Source organism: Camellia sinensis, chromosome 9, assembly GCF_055761805.1.
Source record: "Camellia sinensis isolate YWXY chromosome 9, ASM5576180v1, whole genome shotgun sequence".
Taxonomy (NCBI): Eukaryota; Viridiplantae; Streptophyta; class Magnoliopsida; order Ericales; family Theaceae; genus Camellia; species Camellia sinensis.
The window spans coordinates 120,864,509-120,880,376 of record NC_138969.1 but is presented as its reverse complement, the minus strand read 5'-3'; positions in this window follow the sequence as shown (position 1 = coordinate 120,880,376).

The following is a 15,868-nucleotide window of genomic DNA, read 5'->3' as shown; positions in this document are numbered from 1 at the left end:
TGGGAGGACTACCCCGTTGTCAAACAAATCCTGTACTTCGTGGCAAAGATGGAAACAATTATCAGTGGTATGGCCAGTCTGTTGATGGTACGCGTAGTATTGGGTGGCATCATGACTAGGTGGAAGACGACTAGGGAGAGGTCGAGGCTCGAGGGGTTTGAGATGCCCCTTTTCAGCAAGGATTTGAAGAGCCTTGGACAAAGGCATATAGAGGGCGTGGAAGACCCTGCGACCTCGGGGTAGATACTTCGAGGTTTGTGGATTTTTGCTAGATGCACTGGCAAAGTGGTCAGCAGGTGCTGGCTTGGTCTGCTGATCTTTCCCGTGTGTAGAATTAGAGTTGGAAGGAACGGTTCTGGTACGATGGCCCTTCTCTCAATTTTTCCCTTGGCGTGAACTTCCCTCGTTCTGAGTGACAAAAGTGTCATCCACAGTTTTTGCAGCAACTGTGAGCACTTGTTGTTTGCTCAGTCCCCCGGCTTTCAAAGCCTCAACAGCTTGCAGAAGTTGTTCATAAGGATCAGTGTCTGCCCCCACCTTGTTCTTACCGCTCGCCTCAACTTGGTCGAACGTTTGGGTTGCTACATCAGTACGAAGCCCTGTTGTTGTCGACATGTTATTGCCCAAGTTTAGGATGGCTTCAGGCTGGCTGAGTTCAATTACAATTCGCCCCAGTAGCGGGGGCTCTTCTGGTATAAAGTTCCTGGCATGTGATATGATCGATGGCAGAGCCGACATTCTGAAGGCTAGATCAGCCACTGATCTCTAAAGATCGCGGATCATTCCCATTAGCTCAAAAGTGATGGGCTCATGGGTTTGAAATAATTGGGGTTCCCAGATTGGATGTGCGACAGGTGAACTGGGCGGGCGTTGCATTTCAACATCGGTCTCACCCTGTATGGCGATTCCCTGGTTTAATGCTGCTGCCATGACCACAATTGCTTCTGAATTTTGCGTCATCACGAGTCTACTGAACTGAACAGAGGTGATGTGACTGGTGACCAATGGATTGATGGACCGGTGAGCCTTGACTGGCCTTTCTCTGCCTTGCCTCAGCGAAGGAAAACACTGGCTGTTCTGAACTGAATCTCTGACCTGACAAAGTCTATTAGCAAAAGTCCAATGAATCTCAAGGGATATTGGAGCCTTCTGAAGTTACGGTTCCCAAGACTACCCTAGCAAAAGAGAAAACAAGCAGCATCTCAGCCCAATTTCACCAAGACAGATGTAAGCATAGCTGCATGACTGTGCTCTCTACTGAATTCTGCTCAAAATTCTGCCTGTAAACTGATACCCTCTGGTAAAACTGATCCCCAGAATACTGATGCCCTCAGGCCTAATACCCGGACTTGTAAATTGATATGCGCATTCTTGTAGAGGTATACTCTAAAAGCACATAGCAAGTAAATGCGAGTCAAAAAGACCCCTATGTTGGGGTAGGATTTCCCTATCCTATCTTGTCAAGAGCTAGGGTTTCACTGCGCACGCAGCGGTTTCAAACAACCTATAATCGGGTAAGCAACCTGTCCTAGTTTGGAATAGTCACTATGGATTCCGATATGCAGTAGGTCGAATGGTCAAGAAGGGGTGCCCCGGTAAAAACCGGGGTTTGTGTTCCTGTCGTGACAAAGCCCGCAACCGGTCAGCCTTATGGCACGCTTTTCAAAGCAAGCCTTCGGCAAACCGTTCAGGAATAACATATGGAAAACACGGTATCCTAGGCGCACCAATGCAAATGTAACGCAAAGAGACACATAAGTGTAATCAAAACAAGATATCATGAGTTCGAGTCAAGTTCTCTAACTCCCCAGCAGAGTCGCCAGAAACTGTAGATGCGCTCCCGGGAACTCTCCGACATCCGCGCTCGCGAGGGCGGCGTAAATCTCGTTTCGTTCCGAGCTTACTGCTACAGTTCGGACTCAATGTCACGGTTCTGAATCTAATCTCGCAAAGTGCAATGCAAGACCGATAAATCGCCAAATAGTCCAAATCCGGCAAATCGTTTTGGAAAACTAATTTTTGTAAAGAAGTGTCAAACATGGACTGCTTTGCCAGATACAGAGTCGCCACCTAAATATTTTATTTTGGGGGAATTTAGGAAACCCTGACTTGTGCCTAAGGTCACGTGTCCATCATCACCAAAGTTGCCTCGGCTCGGGAACTTGGGTACGATTAGGGAAGGTCATGCATTGAGCACCCCCGCTCGCCCGATCAAAGATGGCCACTACTAACATGATATCTTATTTTTGAAAACACGTGTGTTCTTATTCCGATTATTAAACCTAGAATTACTATGTGACGCGCACAGCATACAAGTATAGACTAGATCGCCTAAGTTGGAACAAAACATTTCATATTTGTTTGTTTTGAAAAACAGTTGTTTGAAAATGGTTTGAAGTTTGCTACTTGCAAGTAGGCTAAAACGAGGATTTGATGAATTGTTCCAATTCAAGTAATCCAACCTTCACCCACAGGCATTCAGGCAATTTATCAAACAAGCAAATAGCCTCATGGCAAGCATGCTTTCATGGCAACAATAACACACATGCAGTATGCTAAAGCGTAAACACTCACAATGTACTCCGAGCCAAAACAAAGAACTAGTTAGTAATCAATGCATGATCCAAGTTCTTGTTTAAGATGGCTAATGCAACACATGCAAAATGCGACTAGAAATAGGCTCGGCTATTCTAAGATGGCATATGAGATGCAACATTTGATGACATGTATTCAATTCGGAATTGAAATACAATGCAGTTAGTATGATGCGCCAAGCCCGGTGCATGCAAGACGGATGAATGGACGCAAACATGCAAACATAAGTATGCTAATTGAAAATAACCCTAAACTAAACATCAAAAGCAGGTAAGTGAAAGGGAGAAAGACGTGGGGTTGGAAGACATGCACACACACACGCACACTTATTACAACAATATGCCCTCTCGACGGAGGGTCCGAATGAATAATACAGACCAACTAATTAACTAACTAACAAGTTAATTAATTATTACATAACCGAATGAATAACTAGCTACAACTAATTATTACAAAACTTAATTAATTAACAAATTAACTAATTAAATTACAAAACCAAATACTAATTAGCAAGTAAGGAAAACAGTAAACAATGTTGTTCCAGCTCTGGTCGGGGGAGAAGAGGATGCATGCTCAGTTGCTGCCCCGAAAAGCTCTCCGGTTGCTCTTTAGAGGCTCTGTCTGCAGGGTGTCCTCAAGGAATTCCTACTGAACCTTACCAAAACCAGTCTGGGGAATACACCAGTGGCCTGCCGGCCATGGGGAGCCACTGCCGACCCCCCTACCGACCAAGAGTGGGCACTGTCGGCCAAGAATGAAGGACTGCCGGCCATCTGCAAGGCACTACCGGCCAATGATGTGCTGTGACACCAACCTGCAGCAAAGCACAAAATAGAGAAAATGGAAGGTCTTCCAAGGGTATGTATGCACTATGCCATCCCATATCACCTCAAAACATCAAGGGAGAGGCATAGTCGGATCCAAGACCATCAATCACGCATCCTAGTGCATGATGGCCAAGGATCCAACTTGTGCAAATTCAATGTAAAATGAATGCACAAAAACACATAAATGCCTAGAACTCTATCATGGATAATCAAGAGCATCGGCGACCGAGAATTGAGACACGTTTCATCACTTGAAGTATGAAACATCCCTCGTTTCTCGTGCTCGGATTAACACTTAATCCAAACAACAATGGAATACAAGCATGGCATACACAATGTGACTCAAGCATGCAAACATGTAATGTAATATGAACAACCTAACAAGGCTAATAGCATGCACAGTGCTAATGCACGCAACAACTAAGTATACACAATGCAAATGATGGCATGCTCAATGCAAACGATGGCATACTCAATGCAATGTAACCTAAGCATACAAGTGCACTGAAATGGGGTGAGAAATGATGCCAAATCATTTAAACAACACAACTAAAGCATGCGAAGATCCTTAAAGCATAGAGATATCAAAGAAGACCACAAAGGAGGCATGCAATACATGGCACAAATGCATGAACTGAGCATGGATAGAGCTCAAATAGGTCAAAATAAGGACCTAAACATGCTGAGATGAGGGCTAAAAGACCTAGGCATGCAAGCATACAAGCTAAGCCATAAACTAGGCAACAAAGCACAATACTCAAAGGCACTTAAAGCATGATTGAAGTGGGAATATAGCGATGCTTTAGGCTTTGAAATGTCATGTTAAGTGATGTCAAATCACGTACATAACACAAATGAAACATGCAATGGTGCTCAAAGCTTGAGGCAAGCAAGAGCATTTATACTACAAGTATACAAAACATGGAGCACGTGGTTAAGGCAACCCAAAACAGTCCTAGAACATATTAAAATGAGTCTAAAACATGCATGGAAAGAAGTCAAAATATGCTAGCATGAAGGGCATAAGGCATGATGCATACAAGGCAAATAAGGTGGATTACACTACACCTATTAAGACCAAGCATGGGATGACTCAACCAACAAAAATTAGAGTTATGGCATGATAAAACAAGCCCAAAAACCCACTGTGATGGCATCCCAAAGACCTAAGCATAGAGGCATGCACAATGATCCATTCATGAGGCATAAAACACCAACCCCCCTAATGCATTGAAAGCATGTCAAATGCAAGTGTATGACTACATTACATGGACTGGAATAACAGAACAAGTGATGCCAAATCATTGAAATAGGCCGAGTGACACATGCTAGTGGGCTCAATTCATAAAGCTAACAAGCTAGCTTGCACTATGGTTATACAAAGCAAGTCATGCATGACCAAATCAATACAAATCAGACCTTAAACATGCTAAAACATGAACAAAGTCTTCTTGAAGTTAAGCCAAAAGCATGCTAAAATGATATTTTAAAGCATGAGACACATTAGGCTAATTCATGGAAATGTTGTACAAATGCATGGAGCATGCAAGGGCCAACCAAACCAAACCAAAGCAGAGTCATGACATGGTGAAACATCACCAAAAATATGCTGAAATGGACTCAAACCCAGCTATAATGACATGCTACTTCATGAAGCATACAAAGCTAGTTTAAGAGATTTACACTACAAGTGTATTAACCATGCATGGAGTGACAAAACCAAGTAAAAATAGTGGCATGCCATGCTAAAACAAGCCCAAGTACGAGCTAAGATATGGCCAACATAAACTTACCAAAGGTGCTCACACATGAGGCATTCAAAGCAAGTAAACAAGACACAAAGGAGAGGGGATGACCCTCTCCTATTTAGGACACCAAAACCACCTTCCCATCACTAAAAATCCTCTGGATTTTAGTGGTAGAAAGGTCATGCAAAGGCTTCAACAAGAGCCTAAAGGGATGGCTCAAAACAAGGCCTGACAAGGCCTAAGAGGGGGTAAACCACCCCCAACGAAAAAGTGACCTTAAAAAAAGATCTAAAGCATGCGAAAATAGAAATTTTTCAGTTGAAAGCAAGGCCTAAAATAATATGCAAGGATGGCCAAAGTGAGGTACAAATAAATGCTAAAAATGAGAATATACTCACCCTTGAAGTTCAACTTCGAAAACAGCAAGCTCTAAGGCTAAAACCCAAGTTTCAGAGCTCAAGTCACACTCCCAAGAACCTCAGCTCAAAGATGGTGGTGTGCCTCTATGTGTTGTAGTGCAAAAGTGCAAGAAAAATGGACTTTAGAGCACTATTCTATGCAATATATAGAGAGAGAGAGAGAGAATGAGAAATATATATAGAGAGAGATACAACTTCTCTAAAAATGGCTCACCTCTGGTAGGGAGGGAGAGCCTCTCCTTATATAGAAGAAAAACAATGCAAAGCTTGTTAAACAAGCTTGGAAAGAGGCTCATCCCTCCATACATACACGTGTATGGAGGAGAGATGAGTGAAAACCAGCTGGCTCAAAAGATCTAGTGTAAAACCTACTGAGACAAGGGTTCTGCCGGCCGTTAGTGGTAGCCGACAGTGGCTCATTGATGGCCAACAGGCCTCATCAATGGCCGGCAGTAACAAAGGCATGGCCAACAGTAGCATAGGATGATCGGCAGTGCAGCAAGAGAATTATGCTGGAAGGACCAACACATGGTCCAAAAATGGAGCAGAAAGGATACAGGGTTTGGAAAGCTCAAACATGTGACGTTCCGCCGCGAAAGTCGAGCACTCGACGAGAAATCGAACTTGTACCTGGATGTACCTGCAAACACAACCAAGTCTTGAGGACCGTCAAAAATAGGGTGTCTACATATATTTACAGAAATATAATCTTGCAAAGTAAGCAGAAAGTAGCTTATAAAATGCAATCTATGAACAAACCAAGCAGAAGCAGCAATTATGAAGTAAGCAAAAAAATGTAAGATCTATACACCAAACAACCTGCATACTATCTTCTATCCTCAACTTTTATCATATCAAGCTGATAACAACCTCAAACATACAAACCAAGAAAAGTATCAAAATCATAAGATTTGAATCTATCAAATATGATAGGAACATATAGCATAACCAATTCCTTAAATTCAATACAACAAGAAAAATGAAGTGTCAATTTAATGAAAGGAAAAAAAAAATTCCAACAATCCAAGAAAACAAGAATGAAAGCGGGAGTCATTTGCTTCTTCAGAAAAAATAAATAAATAATAAATTAGAGGTTATTTTGGCTGCATCTATGTACATGGTTAACAAGCCCTCATTTAAGTGCCTTATGGAAAAAATTCTTGACATGAACTAGTTAATCAATACTTAATAGTTAATACTAAAATAATTCTGTGGTCACTTACAAAGAACGGATACTAGCAAACACCACAATCTATGGTCTCAGAACTACAGCTGTGGACTGGAACCTGCAACAATTCCATAGCATAACCACATATCAATTTTTGGATCACAAAAGCAAATTTTCATTCTAGAAAAAATTGTACATACAGAAGATTTATAAATAAAAAATGTATATATATTTGTAATACGCATACTGAAAAACATATATGAGATGAAATATTCAAAAGAATTATAATATAAAAAAACATTATGAGAAGAGAAACAAGATCTAAATTCTGAAAGTGATAGTTGTTGTTTGTTGAGGACAAATCAGTAGAAATATGCAATGCTTCACACATAAAGTGGGAACATCTCAGAAATTTAAGAGAACTTTTTGGCCCAGTATTATAAACCAATTGCTAATCTTCTGGGCAGACCCAAACTATACCATCCCTTATGAAGAAGGAAAAAATGTCACACATGATGGAATTTAATGTCTAGAATATACTACTTAACCTTATTTTTATAGTTAGCAAATTTGCAAACATTCATTCTCTAAGACATTGAATGACAAAAACAAAAGAGAACCAAAATTGTATGACTTTTTCCTTAAACCTAACCATTTGCAACATAATAGGTACAAGGTCAGGCAAAAGAATGGAATGCATGGTGACCTCTATTTGAAATAGAAGAAAACCAAATATGCTTTAGGTAACAGGATATCTGATTGAGAAATGCATTCTTACATTTATCCATTCATCATTTGGATTGATATCCGCAGACCATCAAGTGCAAGCCATATTAAATCAAGTTACAAAAAATGATATGGATCATTAACATAAAGTAGTATAGAAATTTCTGGTTCCAAAGTTATCTTGTGCCAAAGCTCAAGGTGTTAAGATAAGGGATTTGTATATTCCCATTAAAGTATGCAACAAACTCATGGCCAAGGGAAAAGAAATGTAGGATAAACTCATGATCAGTGACTTGATATTTTAATTATGTGAATTTAATTCCAAGTTGCATTGAGGATGATTCAGCAAGTAGCATTGGATGTTTTTTGGGAATAACCAGTAGATATTCCCTAAAATTAACAACGGCCAATTATAATAAGTATGTGTGGAGAAGTGGTTTGGAAATACTCTTTGGATCCTGTAGGACGCTCGTGATCCTCAGCTAGTCACCTAAAAAGGAATGAACACTCTGGTCGAGGGTGCCAGAATTAGCACTCCAACGGATAAGTCAGTGTATACTCTCTTGGTTGCTTCTATCTCAAGTTAAACTTTTTCTCACATACCTCTCTTTGGCTAATGATCCTCTATTTATATTTTTCTTTTGGGCCTCAGGATCGGGCCCACCCTTAATCCATTGCACGTTTATGTATTCGGCCTTAGTTCGACCAGCTCCACAGTCAATTAAGTTATTCTGCTTTGGGATCATCCAGGATGAAACCGAATACAAATTTTGTCCTTCACTGTCCTCATACCATTATTCGGCTTTATTGCCCCCATAATATCCAGCTCCCACAATTGCCCCCCAAACATCCTATTAATGCCAGTTAGTCGACATGTTTGGTTTTGAACTTGAAAAATCAAGGAAAGAACGGCGGTTATCCTCATTCCAACGCATGTCAGAACACACGCTTTTCTGGCATCATTACATCTTCCCGCCTCTTCGTACGCTTCCTTCATTTAATGCAATTTGAAACTATGTTGTCCCTTCGAGTGTAAGTTTTTTGAATACTCAAAGCTTCTGGTTTGCCTCTCGATATACTTCCATTTCGCGACCTCTGCAACTTCCTTCTGTTTCTCATTGTCTCTTCTGCTTCTTGTAAGTTCTCTTCTTCTTCATTTGGAATCCCATTTCCTTGTTTATTTTTGGTTTCGCATAATCTTTCGGTTGGCTAGAATGGCAAAACACTTGAAAGAACTCCTTTCTCCGAAACAAATTTCTGATTTTCGACTCCATTATTCCATCCTTGACGACATCCATTTGTCACTCGTGGTAGACAGCACCACTGATATGGAGAGGACTGATGAAAGTACAATCATCTTTCCTCTCTTAACAATTGCTGAGGGCGGAGTCCATTTTCCCCTTCATCCATTTTTAAGGGCAGTTCTTCGATACTGGGGTCTAATCCCTTTCCAACCTAATGTAAATTTTTTCCGAATCATAATGGAGATTATAGAGTTAAACTGATGCCTTAGGATTAACCTTGGTATACCTGCACTTCGGCATTGTTTTGCCTTAGTCAAATCTACTGGCCGGCTGGGACGCTATTTTCTCAGGGCCAAGGATACCGATCATCACTTCGTGACTATGCTTGCCAACTCTGGCAATTGTGTTGACGATGTCATGGTCGTTGTCCGCGATAACTGGGAATTTGGCGAGGGTGAAGATCACCTAGATCCAGTGCCTGGGCGAAAAGGCGAACCAGGTGGCCGTATAGTCGCCCACGTATATATGTTGAATATTTATCCGGTTTAAATTCGTCGTACTTACGATTTCATTTTGTGCAGGTAACGACTTGAAAAAAGTTCTTGTTTCGGTCGACGACGCTGTACTTGCACAGATTAAAGCCGCGCTCCAATTCTTTGGCCGTTCAAATCTTTATAAGCAAGGTAGGGCAGCCAACATACTTTTAAGATATGAGCTGACCTTCTCCACATTTTCAGCTGTAGATAATATTCTGGTTCCGAGGGGTGAACAGCAACTCACGGCGATTATTTTTTCAAACTTAAAGAATCTTAGGCAAATTGGTCTTGAAGATTCAGATTTGGAGCCAGCTGATGAACAAGTAGCCGAAGTTGCTGAGCAGCTGGATCAACCCTCGGACAGTTCTGAAAGACTAGAGCTTGACGCGATACTAAATTCGGTTTTTGAGGAAGCCGGCCTCAATCCTCCATCAACTTTGAGCCGACCGGACATCTCCTTCGAAGATATTTTCACCAACTTAGGGGACCTACCCCGCTCATATCCTGATAACATGGCTGGTGAGTCGCTTACTCAATTGGCCAAGAAGAAAAATACTGAGAGGATGGCTACACGCAAGAAAGCTGAAGCCGAACGATCTCAGCCTCCACCCCCTCCACCTGAAGTTAGGACTGAGTCTATACCACCTGCTCTTGTTGAGGAGATGGCTCATGCTGATACGGCTGAAATTGAGCTTATTGTCGATCGACAAGAGGGCCAGGTGTCGGAGCAACGGGGGGAAAAGCGTCTAGCCGATACCGAAGATTATTAGGAAAGCCTGGTTGATAAATGGCCACGCATAGAAAAATTTGGCCTGCTGTACTGTTTACAATACAACCTAGGATAAAGAATGTACCGATTGCTTCTAATGTATCGGCAGTGAAAGATGTTGCAGTGGCCTTGAGCTTGGCCTCCTTAATTTCATTGCCGGTTGACAGGGCGACCTTTCAGGCAAAGCCTGATCTGATATCCATAGCATTAGCCGCTCAATCAGCGATATGGGTATGTGTCTTAATCCTTAGTTTTACATCGATAACTAAAAATTTGTGTATATCACCTATCTTATAGATTTATTAGTTTGTAGGCGGCATGAAGGATAACAGAGATTGGTCGTTACCAACATGACACAATTAAGCAAATCGACTTTCTGACTGCCGAAGTGGAAGCTGAAAAGAACAAAGTAGCAACGGCCTCTCGCCGAACCGAATCTAAGGCCATAAAAGTGGCGAAAGAAAGAGCGAGGGCCAATGCCGAAGCTGACAAGGCCAAGAATTTTGATCGATTGAGATTGACCGCTAAAGGAAGAGCGAACATGAGTGAAGAAGCGCTCAAATTGGCCAACGAGGTGATATCCAAGTTGGAGGCCGACTTGGAGGATTTGAAGAAAGAGAAGGAAAAAGCCGAATCTGAGACATCCTAGGCCTTCTAAGCCGGCCAGGACGCAACCTTAGAGAGCTATGCTGAGGAAGTGCCTAAGTTCAAAAATAGGGGCGTCAAACACGGCTGGCTCAAAGCCTTAGCAGCCGCTAACGTGATATCAGAACAACCAATTTCGTACAAGCAAGTAGACGTTAAGTCGCTGGAGTCTAACCCTGAAAACTAACCTAGGCTCAAAGTGATTTTCATTGTGTTGGTATCTGAATGTATGTAGGTTTTGTTAGATTTTGACTGTATTTTGGTTAGAAGTTTAATCGTAAGGTATCTTTCATGTGTAATTTGACTTATGTATGTACTCAATTTATGAATGAAAATTGCCTTTGCTTTTCTGCTTAGTGAATGTACTCGATTTGTGAGTGAAAATTTCCTTTTCTTTTCTACTTATTGAATGTGTGTGTAAATAGTCAAGTAAGATGTAAAATCATGAAATAAGTTTTAGCGGCACTATTAAATCAATTCAGCGGTAGATTAACTGCTTAGCTTTGTCAAGCCAAATATACTAGTGCACCTGCCCTTACCCCAGCAGATTGAACGTGGTCAACGATTAACGGCCATTCATGAATTGGCTGGGGCAACCTATCTATTCGGCATAAAGGACTTACGTAAGGCCGAATAGATTAATTAATATGCCCTGGCCCCAGCGGATTAGTGAAGGTGGCCAAAGATTATCGGCCATTCATGAATTGGTTGGGGCAACCTATCTGTTAGACATAAAGGACTTACGTAAGGCCAAATGGATTAATTAATCTGCCCTTGCCCTAGCGGATTACTGAAGGTGGCCAAAGATTATCAACCATTCAGGAATTAGCTGGGGCAGCCTATCTATTCGGCACAAAGGACTTATGTAAGGCCAAATAGATGAATTAGTCTGCCATTGCCCCAGCGGATTAGTGAACGTTGCCGCCGATTATCAGTCATTTATGAATTGGCTGGGGCAACATTGAAAAGATCGCTTTGGGAGCGGTGCACCCGTGGGTAATAAAAAGGGTGGTTGCTTCATGCGCGTAGGTCCCATTAGCGTGTTCAGACTCAACTCAAACCAGTCTGTTGAAAAAGGTTAGATAAGTGCGAATGTCGGGTAGACTATTCTTCAATAGCAGAGGAGAAGGTATGACATCGGCTGAGCTGGACTCAGCGATGAATCGAGGTAGGGAACCTTCACGAACGGGAAGTAGGACGTCTAGAGAGCGGGAGAGGCATCACTCTCCACGTCGTCGAAGTAGGTCACCTAGGAGGGAGAAGCGACAGCGGGGGAACTCTCCTTATTCGCGAAGCGAGGCCAATGGGGCACTGTGCCCCGTTGAGTTTTTCAGTCTTTATTGAGAACAAACCAATAACGGAAGCAGATTCGATCATCCGAGATCTAAGCATGGCAGTAGAATTTGTACAACAGATTTTTCCGCCAGAAGCCCAGCAGTCGATGATTGGTCGACCAAATTTCGAAGTGTTTCGAGAGGGCGTTCACGGAGTGGTGAAAGGACTATACACCGCCTATGAGATCGGCATACGTCATCGTGCCACGTGGTGGGAGATCGAACAGAAAGTTGAATGCATTCGTAATTTAGAGGCCCGTGCGGAGAAAGCCGAGTGGGAGTTAAGAAAAGCCAAAACTGCCGAGACTCAGTCGGCCGGCCAAGCTAACCCGATTGTGGAGGAAAGGGTGACCCAGCGTCTTATAAGTCACGCGATTGCCGATCTCGATACGACAAGCATGTTTGCAATAGAAGCTGCAAAGACCAGGGCTTATCAACAAGACTTCCATGCGGGCCGGAAAGTTGGGATAGAGAAGACGAAGGAAAAGCTCACCGAGAAGGTTTGTTAATGCGAGAATCGTAGATTTAAGCATGGATGGGTCAAGGTTCTCCATGCCGTAGAGGCTCTTCGCACAGCAGGCGTTGATTCGGCGTTACCATTATATTAGGGTCATCATTTTCCCTTCTCGGCTTTCGAGGTCAAGAAGAGCGACGACGAGGGTGATACCGAACAAAACTTAATGTAATGTACCGCTTTAACATGAATTGGAAGTGAACTATGTATTCTCAATTAATTTAATGAAACATATTATTTTAAACGTCGGCATGTTATTTCAGTCTACGTTTATAGATTCAGCTATGGTCATCTTTCATTTGATGTCAACTGCGTTTATGTGTGTCAATCACAATATTCATGAAGAGGGCTCCGAATTCAGAAGCTCTTTCGTGCCAACCGTGCTTTCATGAAGGGCGTTCCGAATCTGGAGGCTTATTCGGCCTAAACCTGTATTGCACGGATGGGGCTCCAAATTCAGAGGCTTTTATCTTTGCCAATCGTGATATTCATGAAAGGCGCTCTGAATCCGGAGTCTTATTCGGCCCAAACGTGCCTTGCACGGATAGGGCTCCGAATTCGAAGGCTTTTGTCTTAGCCAATCATGGCATCCACGAAGGGCGCTCCATATCCAGAGGCTTATTTGGCCCAAACGTGTCATTCACGGATAGGGCTCCGAATTCGAAGGCTTTTATCTTGGCCAATCGTGATATCCACGAAGGGCGCTCCAAATCCGGAGGCTTATTCAGCCCAAACGTGTCATTCATGAATGGGGCTTTGAATTCGAAGGCTTTTATCTTGGCCAATCGTGATATCCATGAAGGGCACTCTTAATCTAGTGTCTTATTCGGCCCAAACATGTCTTGTACGAATGGGGTTCCAAATTCGAAGGCTTTTACCTTGGCCAATCGTGATATCCACGAAGGGCGCTCCGAATCCAGAGGCTTTTATCTTGGCCAATCGTGACATCCATGAAAGGCGCTCCGAATCCGGAGGCTTTTAATTTAATGAACTAGATTTCGTATAGTGAGGAAATAAGAAACCTTGCATTGAAAAAGTGAAATTTGTACGTGTTGAACATTCAAAACAAGTGTCATGCCCCACAAGTCGGGTTAATGATAGAATTTATGCAAATGCGCGGAATTCCAAGGACGTGGCAGACTTTTCCCAGACATGTCTTTTAGCCGATATGCCCCCGTGCCGACGATTGACTCAATCTGATAGGGGTCGTCCCAGTTGGGACCTAGCTTTCCGTCGGTGGGGCTCCTAGTAGTGGGAAGGACTTTCTTTAGGACCAATTCTCCGGGTATATAACGTCGCAGCTACACACATTGATTATATGATTTAGCGAGCTGCTGCTGATATCGCGCTATAGACGCGAGGGCTTGGTCTCGGCGTTCTTCAATCAGAGTTAGATCCAAAGCTAACATCATGTCATTACGGCCCAAGTCAAAGACCTTTGCTTTCAAGGTGGGTAAGCCAATCTCCAGGGAAATACTTGCCTGAGTTCCGAAACAAAGGGCAAACAGCGCTTCCCTAGTAAACCACCTTGGTGTAGTGCGATGAGCCCACAACACACTGGGGAGCTCTTCAACCCACCTGCCTTTAGCTTTCTCCAACCGTTTCTTGATGCCGTCCAAAATGGCTTTGTTGGAGGCTTCGGCTTGACCATTGCTCTGTGGATAAACTGGGGTGGAGAAATAGGGCCGAATACCATACGTGCTGTACAATTCTCAGTAGACGCCGCAATTAAACTGGGTGCCGTTGTCTGAAATAAATGCTCTTGGAATGCAGAATCGTGTTATAATATTTCTCCATAAAAATGCTTAACATCAGTATCTCGAATGTGCGTTAGTGCCTCCACTTTGACCCATTTTGTGAAGTAATCTGTCGCGACAATCAAAAATTGCTTGTTGCCTGGGGCACGAGGTAATGGTCCGACGATGTCAAGTCCCTATTGGGCGAACGGCCAAGGACTAGTGATAGAGCTTAACTCTTCAGCAGGAAAATGGGTTAAAGGGGAAAACTTCTGGCACTGTTCACATTTCTTGATGTAACACTCGGCATCAGCTCTCATTGTCGGCCAATAATACCCCTATGTCACAGCTCAATGAGCCAAAGAACGCCTGCCAGAATGGGCACCACAACTACCTTCTTGTATTTCAGTCAGGAGTTCCTCGACTTTATCCGGATGGACGCATTCTAGGTATGGACCAGAAAGGGATTTTTTGTAGAGCTTTCCTTGCGGATCAAAGTAATATCGTAGGGCTTTGTTTCGCAGTTTGTGTGCTTCTTTCTTATCCGTCAGGAGCTATTCAGAAGACAGGAATGCAATGATAGGGTCCATCCAACTTGGACCTGATTCTATGATATTGATTTGAATTGACTCTGAGGGGGCAATGCTCGGCTCAAGGATGAATCCTACTTCAATTGTCCGTTTAATTTTTAAGTTGATGGCGGAGGCTAGGCAAGCCAGGGCATTTGCATATGTGTTCTAATCTCGAGTTATTTGATTTAGTTCATGATGGTCGAATTTTGCTAGCAAAGAATTCACCGTTTTTATGTAAGTTGCCATACGGTCGTTTTTGGCTGCGTATTCCCCCTTCAATTGGTTGATGACTAGCTTTGAATCGCAGAAGATAAGCAGACGCTGAGCACCAAGGAGATGTGCATTCTGTAAGCCAGCTAATAATGTTTTGTATTCGGCCTCATTGTTCGATGCATCAAAGCCCAGTTTAATAGCCTACTCGATTATTGCCCCGTCGGGAGCCATGATCACCACGCCCGCCCCACTGCCACGTTGGTTGGATGATCCATCACAATACAACTACCAAAGGTCCCTAACATAGATTCTCCAGTTCGATTTAGTTTGAATTTGATCAGACTTAAAGTCGACGAGGCATCCAATGAATTCGGCCACAAAGTCGGCGAGCACTTGCCCCTTAATTGAGGTTCTAGGCAAAAATTGAATATCGTACTGGCCAAGTTTGAGAGCCTATTTTGAAACGCGCCCTGATGCTTCTGTACTACAGAGTACTGACTGGAGGGGGTAATCCGTTAGTACTCCAATGGTATGCCCCTTAAAGTAATGCATCAGCTTTCTTGCTACCATGACGAGAGCAAGGACGAGTTTTTTCAACGGAAGGTAATGTGTTTCGGCATCAACCATTGCTTTGCTCACATAATAAACTGGTCACTGTTCCCCAAGTTCTTCGTTTAATAGTACGGCGCTAACGGCCCGGTCGAAAACTGCCAGATATAAAATAAGCGGATCACCTGTCGAAGGTGTTGTCAAGAGTAGAACTGATCAGAGGTAAGTCTTTAAACCATCCAAAGAGGCTTCGCACTCGAGGGTCCATTCAAA